This window comes from Pinus tabuliformis, chromosome 3_1 (genome assembly GCF_031772625.1).
Source record: "Pinus tabuliformis cultivar Carrire ecotype Pingquan chromosome 3_1, CPIR1, whole genome shotgun sequence".
Lineage (NCBI taxonomy): Eukaryota > Viridiplantae > Streptophyta > Pinopsida > Pinales > Pinaceae > Pinus > Pinus tabuliformis.
In genome coordinates, this window is record NC_142301.1 from 12218737 (window position 1) to 12227886 (window position 9150).

The following is a 9150-nucleotide window of genomic DNA, read 5'->3' on the forward strand; positions in this document are numbered from 1 at the left end:
GCTTGACATGTGTTAGCATGCCTTTTCATTCCTTGGCATTCCCTCGCACTCCTTAGCTATAATGCCTTCACAACTACCCTTAGTTTTGTTGGGTCTTGGGAACCCAACCAAGTCTTGCCTCGACTACAACAACTTGACCAAGTTATAGTTACTACAACTAGACTATGCCTTGTTCACCTAAGAACTAACTATAACTCAGCTTACGCTACTCGTGTATACTTTCATCTTATCCAACTTAACAAGTTACAAGTTACCATGTCAAGGCTCACATCTAACTGTGGCCATAAGACAACTAAACAACATAGTTTACATCTTGACATGCCATAGCACCTGGCACATCTAACAATCCCTTGGCACTATGTGGCACGTGTTAGGACCCCCTACATTCCTTAGCATGCTTTGGCACTCCCTGTCACTCCTTGACATGCCCTGGAAATCTAGCATGCCTTGGCACTGCCTAGCATATAACCTTGTCACTCCATCCTTAACACACTTGAAACTCACTGACACTCCTTATCACACACCCTTATTCGTTCATTTGCATGCATTTTGAGCTAGTTCCCCCTTATGTTTCCATGGCACTCCCTAACACTCCCTGACACCTGACACAAATGCCAATTTTCTTATTCTTAGGTATGGTGTTCTTCTTTTATACATGTGACCCTTGACTATGACATGAAATCCTCCAAAATCTTCTTAAAGGATGGGAGCTCCTCTTCATGCATGAAGCTAGTGGAATGTGACATGTTATCCAAAATTCATCCAAATATGTAATTTGTGCCTTGGGAAATGTGAAAGGTACCCTCGGTGGAAAAACATGTATCAAGATTTATGACCAAGTGCCTTAAATGTGAGATGTTTGCCACTTTTCAATTGTTCCTCTTGTTGATGATGAAACTGATACCCTAGTTGTGCAAGGCTCACAAAGTGTCACTGTGCGTCAACTCAAGGTTGTTGCCATTGTCACCTCAGCAACGAATCCTCTCATTTTGGATTAAATTGAATCCTAGGGGTGTCCCAAAGAACAAATTTATGGGGTATTTTATGTGACTAGATCAATAGCATTGAAAACCATATTCACATTGGATGGTTTAACATCTTGATGATCCCTGTCCTATTGACCACAGCTTTTGTATTCATTATTGCTTTCATCACAACACCTCCAGTAGATATTGATGGTGTTCATGACCCTATTTCTAGTTGTGATAAGGGGATTAGGGGCTCCCTTATCATAACCCATAACCCTTAATGTGTTTAATCCCTTAGCCAAGGGGGGCCAAGGGTGTAGTTGTAGGGCCATTGGGACCAAATTTGGGGGTTCATAACATCAGGAAAAGTGGAATGGCATGACCAAAAAGGTTGTGGGGGGGTACGTTATGGTGTATTGAATAGGGAAAGGGGACACAAGGGTAGCATGGATGCTAGAAATTAGAGGTAAAAGCATGGTGTACTAAGATCTATAATCCTAACATTAGAGAATGAGAAGGGGGCTTAGGACTTAATTTCATAGGGTCTAGGGGACCTAGAGGGAAGGTAGCAAGACAAATTGATAGGGTAACCCCCAATAGTGGTGATAAGGGGATTAGGAGTCCAATTATCACAAACCATAAGCCCTTAACTCATAACCACCAAATTCTCTATTCTCTTAACCTTAAATCCATAATCGCTTAACCCCTACACTCCCAACTCATAACCCATAAACCCCTTGACTCATTAAATCTTAAGACACTAACCCCTAACCTCTAATCCATGAACCAACTCCTAAGCCATAACTCCTTATCCTCTTAACCTGTGACCCTTTTAACCCCTAACCCTTCACCGCCTAAACACCTTAACTGCTAACCCCTTAACCACGAACACCTAAATCCCCTAAATCTTAAGTACTTAACCTCTAAACTCAATTGTGTCAATATAGAATAATATACATAAGAGAAAATAAAATGATATTATACCTTAAATTAGCCATGAGTGGTGAGCGAGGGGGTGAATGTGGAGCACTATTAAAGTTACATCATGTTTAAATTCCTTTTACATTGTGAGGATGTTCTCCAATAGGGTTGAAGCATCATCACAAGGAAGCATGACACATTTTTGTGGGGGAGCGATTAAAGTTGTAACACAATTCAAGTGATTTACACCTCCAATGTAAATGAAATCATTGTATGTTTGTGTCAAGTTGTTAGAGAGGTTATTTATAGACAATACAGTCAATGTAATTAGACTTCATATTTTCAGGGCCTCGACTCTAACATGGATTTGTACCAGGAACACTTCATGCAAATGAAAGGGAGGCTTTTTGTTTAACCACATATGCACAAGAGCACCAGATGCTACCCTTCAGATCCCCCTTGGTGCGTTCAAAGTGGGTTTACATTTGTGTCGAGTTGAAACTAATCATAATAACCCTCCTCTTCTTAAATATAACATCTGATAGCTTTTCCATATACATGAGACACTATAATTAAAGGATAGCCAAATGCCCCAAGGAACAATGAATGGTGGTCTCCTGAATGGATTTAACTCTTTAATATCATAAAAAAACTTTATGAAATCTTCAATACTTTCTCCTTGCTAGATATTTTTACAACATGCTAAAGCTCCCAACTTTGACAAAGAAATCCTCATATATGCGTAGTTTATAAGCAAATGTGTAATATTGTTCTTGGATTATCGACATAAAACACATTGTCCCAACCCTTGCCAACTCTTTCTTTAAAAAGCCTCCTATGTCAAAATCTTGTTTTTTAGTGCCAACCATACAAATATCCAAGTCTTCAAAGGGGTTATGGTATTCCAAAGAGATTTCCACCTTGATTTGACTCGCCTTGTATTTCATTTGAAAACATTTCTTTGTATCCTACTCACATTGTTTGGTTCTCAAATGTAAGATTTTTGAAGCAAATAAATCATCCTATTCTTCTCCTACTCCAACATGACTCTTGATAAGCCTCCTAATGTAATAATTCCATTGTCCAATGTGTAGCCTTCTAGTCCCAACACATTAGAAGTCATCTAGTCGTGGTACCATAAGGATGTATTAATTCATCAACAATCCAAGTTGAAGGAAAAAAATATACACCTTGAAAATCAACAATGAGCTCATTTGGAAGTCTATATAAATTACCACTTAGAACCCAAAAGTCAACTCCCATGATAACCATCTACCCCATTACATGTCTTCCACATAGTCCAATTTCCAAATAGAAGGAAAGATGGTACCAATGTTTTCCACACAGTTTAGTTTCCTACTAGAGAGAAGCTAGTATCTTATATGTTTTCCACTTAATTGATCCATTTTGAAAAGTTTAATTTTTCCTTCTTATCCATTCTATCAAAGACAAAGGTCTGTGCACTTTTGAATCATTCTGAAATTTCTACAATCTTTCTAAAGTTGTCTCCGTGGATTTCTTATTGCAGGTGCCTCGCCAAAGTGCTTTTAGAGAACTAGTTATTGGTCTTGAGGGTATGTGTTTGTGGGTAATCCCATTATTACCATGTATACCAAATGTAGAACAATTGGATAATTTGCAAAACCTTGATCTGAATTGTTCACAATATCTACACTTCATGTTGAGATGGAGCTTGTAGTGCTCTCTCACATAAGGAGTTGGAAATGAATAGATCACTCATAAAGGCAAGGCATGTCTATCCCTAAAGCACAAGGAGTGAACCCTCTACAAATATTTTGTTTGCTAAACAAACTCAATTGTGTCAATGTAAAATACTATACATAAGAGAAAATAAAATTATATTATCTGCATCAATGCTTGAAATAGCCTCACATTATCCATGAGTGGTGAGCTAGGGGGTGAATGTGGGGCACTATTAAAGTTACGTCATGTTTAAATTCCTTTTACATCGTGAGGTTGTTCTCCAATAGGGTTGATGTATCATCACAAGAAAACATGACACATTTTTGTGGGGGAATGATTAAAGTTGTAACACAATTCAAGTGATTTACGCCTCCAATGTAACTCACATCATTGTATGTTTGTGTAAGGGTGTTAGAGAGGTTATTTATAAGCAATACATTCAACGTACTTGGACTTCATCTTTCAAGGCCTCGACTCTAACATGGATTTGTATTAGGAACACTTCATGTAAATGAGAGGGGGCCTTTTTGTTTAACCACATATGCACAAAAAGCACTGAATGATGCCCTTCAGTTTCCCCTTGGTGCGTTCAAAGTGGGCTTACATTGGCATCGAGTTGAAACTAATCATCATGATCTTCCTATTATCAGTAACATTTGTTAGCTTTTCCATACACACAAGATAGAATTAGAGGATCACTTCATCTATAGATGCCCCATTTATTATGATATTCAAGGAATGTTCTATTGTCTTTATTAAGATTTAGATGGGTCATTGTCTACATTCTTTAAATACACGTCTAGCTCTTTTTATGAGGGAGGTCCTTGGATTTAGATTTTTATATAAGGCCTTATGTGGCCTTCCCCTTTAGAACTCTTCCAAGGGGGTCACCTCTTTCCATGTTGCCTTGCCTACTTAGGGCCAAATAGACTAACCATGATTCAAACTTCTTCAACTATCAAATTAGTGAGGCCTCATACCTATTCTTGACCCCATTCTTTCATTCTTGCAATTTCTTAATACCATCGATCTTCCCTTCAAATAATCTAAACCCTTAATTCAGGAGAAACTCACATCCAAACCCCACTAATTATTAAAGACACCATTCAATAAAACTAACGCGGAGGACAGAGAAAATATGGCAGAGAAATATGACAGGAGTTACACTAATTAATTTGAGACCTGCGCTCTGACCGATTCTGGAATATTTTAGGCAACACTCAGGTCCGACAAACACACTAAGAAAGACCACAAAAAACAGTGGCTCAAATATGAGCGGGGCAGGATATTGTCTGCTCTGATACCATATTAATCACACATGGGCAACAACAAAATATGAATGATAATCAGGAGAGTACATTTATTATTAACAAATGATATACATTTATAGTACATTGTGTGACCGTTGGGTTCCACATCCAAGGTCTCTTGGACTTCCTTAATCTATTCGGCTTCCACACTAACCCATAGAGGATTAGGTGTCCAACAATTTTTTGTAACTCTTAATTAGTTATAATTGTAATTTTTGACTTTGACATTTTATAAGAAGAATACACACTCAATTAAGGTTGTTAAGCGTTCAATATTTGTATTATGTGATTTTCGCATTAATTTTTATGTTAATCAATTTTTTTTGAAAAAAATAGTGATTATTATTATTTTTTTGACATGAAATTCATAAGAAAAAAAAAAAAAAACTATTATTTAACCATTTTAGTTAAAATTTTCCTATAAAAATTGTGATTTTGGCATGTCATTTCTAGCAAAAATAATTACAAAAAATTATCAAAACATGTAGTTTTTTAGTTATATTTATGTTAAAAATGGTTATTTTTATGTAAATTGTTAAGAATTATTGTCTTTTAGAGACAATTATTTCATGTGGATTGAAAAATATATTAACGATGTATAAATATGTAGAATATCGAAAATTCAAAATATCGACATTCTTCTTTAAATATGCAAAACAATAAAAACCTCACTACAAAAAAAAAAAAAAAAAAATATGAAGAAGAAGACCACTTCAAAAATTATTAAATTTAGAAAATAATTATTTACATTTCATAGATTAGAAAATTTAAAGTCAAAAAATAGGTCTTTTAAAAAAATGGCCTGATGCAGAATTACCACATTTTTAAATCAGCATGAAAATCACTACCATTCTAAAATGCAATGTACATAAAAAAAAAATTAAAAAATTAAAAAAAAAATTAAAGTGTCAAAAACTATGGTCTAAAAAAAACATGTGTGTTCTACATCACCCCTTTTCAAAATCGGGTCACTTTTTTGCTATCTCTACTTAAACATTTTGACTTGATCAAATTACATAAAAAATAATAAAATAAAATAAAAAGTAATAAGTGCGTCGAGAGGTGCTCTCCATAAGAGATGTTGTCATGTCATGTAAACATTAACAATGTTCATACTCTAGGTTTTGACAATCCATGGTTTTTCCCATGGTATTCTCAACCCATGGTTTTTCCCATAATATTCTTCTCTAATGTATCCTATTTAAAGGCATAAAATTCTAATGAATTTCCCCTCTTTTTTCCAAAGAGAAGGATTTGGTAAGGGTAGAAGCCAAGTGCAAACATAGGGCATTCCAAAGAGAATAATAGTGCTTGGAGTTGATACATGACCTAACTATGGAGCTAATGGACCGTTGAGACAAAACAACCTCCGTGATATCAAAATTAAAGCGGTTCTAATCTAACTCGGGAGATACCCCATGTTGGTTGCAGACCCCATCATCTTCCATGGCCAAGATGGAATTTAGATTGAAACCCAACAAAATGCAAGTAGTTTAAGGATGTTTGAAATTAAAAAGATTGGTGCAAGCCAACTGGATATTTTGTGAACGGACTACGTAGGTTTTTGCAGATTGTATAAGAAGAAAGTTTCACATTTCTTTGACAAAGGTTATGTTTAGGATTTAGACTTTTCAGAACTCTATGTTGCAAGTGTGAGAAAAAATGACAAAGACAAGCAAGTATGCATTTGTAGCTCTGTTATTCATTTTCATAACGGTAATGGTTAGGGTGGGAGCAACAGAAGTAATGGCATCATCACCCACTCTGAAAATGGACACAGGCACTGCTTCAATGCCCTTTGTTCCCTCCCTTTTCGTTTCCATTATTACCTCATTGATCCCATTCCTAGACCCTGGATTTTAGTGAGATGTATTGCAATTACTCTTTGGTTCGTATATGTTTTGTGACCTATTATATCCTTTCTATAAATCAAATTATTGTGGATTTGTAAAATTCAATCTTTTGTATTCTTTATTTATTGTTTCTCTATTTAAAAATATTGTTATTATATATTCTTTGAATTAATAAAATTCTTTTTTCACAATCTTTAATTTCCCATATTTTGGGGTTACTTATGAATTTTTTTTAGCAAAATGTGGGGAAATTGGAATTTAAGTATGCGTCCATTTGTATTTTGTTCCTTATAGTGGCTACTTCACATGTAATTTATTCCAAACATTTTCTTTATTTTTATTTGCCAAGGTCGTTTAAAGATTATAGTTTGGTATGAGTACATAGCGCGAGTCGAACAATGGAGATATTGAAATATTTATGTAATATTTTCAAGAGTCGAACAATGGAGATATTGAAATATTTATGTAATATTTTCAACTTAATGATGGGTTCTTCATTTTTTTTTCCGCATGATTGCACTTGTCCGAAATGGTTTACGTGGTCTTGTATTTGGGAGAGATCTTCGGGTCGGTGAAAAGTACGTGTTGCGGTGAACTGTAAAAATAAGATTCAACATCTTTTCAAATAATAAATTAAATTATATCTATTATCACATCAAATTGTAAGTTATTATTATTATTTAACAAGGGCATGCCGAAAGTTAAATTTTAATATAAAAATATTATTAATAATAATGAAAATCTAATTTATTTTAAAACTATAGTTAAAATAGATATTAAAGTGTGGTATGAAAATAAATTAATATTTTTAATAATTAGGAAAATCTGATGTATTTTAAAGTGATAGTCATATGAAAAGTCTTTATTAAACTCATCTTTTTTTCAAAACAAGCCTAGATTCATCTTAACTCTAGATCTACCAGCTCTTGACAGGGATTAAATATCTTGAGGTACAAACCTCTCTTGAGAGGGATTAAATATCTTGAGGTACAAACCTCTTTTAGAGTGAAAAGAGATTTGATTCTTCTGGACATTTGATAGATTTAGAGTTAAAAATGGATCTAGGTTGATAAATATAGATTTAACTTATATGACCGCGTCGATCATTTTTTCATTGTCTTTGCTTTGACCTTTGGATATTTATACTTGGGTAAATGATAATAATATATCCAACATTGCCTCCAGCCCCACCCTCACCCTCATGAGGGTGGGTGAGGATCATCATATAACTTAATCTATATTTATTAATATGGGGTGAGAGTGAGGGAAATATTGGTTAAATTATAATAATTTATTCATTATTTTCTCTGCCCCACCGTCATAACAAATTTTGATTAAAATAAACCAAGATATATTGGAACAATAATTTACCCAATATTTTCCTACACTCCATGTCCCTCTTAAGTGGGGGTTGGGGGCAATATTTGGTGAATTATTATAATTTGTCCAAGTAGTAAAGCGCAATGGGAATGAGTTCATATCTTCAGAGACATCCCATAAAATTGGAACGATACAAAGAAGATTAGCATGGCCACTGGGCAAGGATGACACACACAAATCAAGAAATTGTCCAATTTTTTTAAAGAAGGCCCCTATTTGCTATCCTGAATGATACAAAGAAGATTAGCATGGCCCCTGGGCAAGGATGACACACACAAATCAAGAAATGGTCCAATTTTTTTAAAGAAGGCCCATATTGACCATGCTGATAAAACCCAATAAGCGGTACTTAATAGTACCCATTTAAAATGTTTGGCTACTTGGAAACAACGAATTCAGAGGTCACTTCCAGGATATTCAATTCCAACATATTTATAGGGAATTCAACAATTATGCGGAGAGATTATCAAAAAGAGCATTAACATTGGGTCCGAACACGTTATAATTGAGGAATTGTCTGGTTGTTAGATTATAAATACAACCTACACTTCTCTATCACAACTGGACAACCTTTTAGTGTTTCAACAGGAGTGGAAGAAAACACAAAGCCAAGAAAATAGGAAAGCAGAAAATCAGATTCTTGATATGACAACAAAACGACTCCAACAAATTATTATACAGGCATATTATTCCTATAACCTTTTAGTGTTTCAACATGAATAGAAGCAAACATAAAGCCAAGAAAATCTGAAAGCAGCAAAATTCTTGATATGACAACAAAATTATTCGTGTAACCTTGTTTCAACAGGAGTAGAAGCAAACATAAAGCCAAGAAAATCTGAAAGCAGCAAATCAGATTCTTGATATGACAACAAAACAACTCCAACAAATTATTATACAGGCATATTATTCCTGTAATTTAACCGCTAATAGTCAATTAAATATTCTATATATTGATGTAAGCATGATTGATACAGGCGTGCACACAGTAGTCGACCAACCAAAAGTATAGAA

The 9150-nt window shown here is 34.6% G+C and overlaps 1 non-coding gene and 1 pseudogene across 1 annotated transcript; both read left to right on the top strand.

Moving 5' to 3' along the window:
- The first annotated feature begins 8229 nt into the window (after nt 1-8229).
- Nucleotides 8230-8336, top strand: LOC149185517 (U6 spliceosomal RNA). The gene has a single exon (XR_016256670.1). It is a non-coding gene; the product is annotated as a U6 spliceosomal RNA (small nuclear RNA).
- A 6-nt stretch (nt 8337-8342) lies between these two features.
- On the top strand, nt 8343-8437 carry LOC149185518 (U6 spliceosomal RNA; annotated as a pseudogene).
- Nucleotides 8438-9150: the final 713 nt, after the last annotated feature.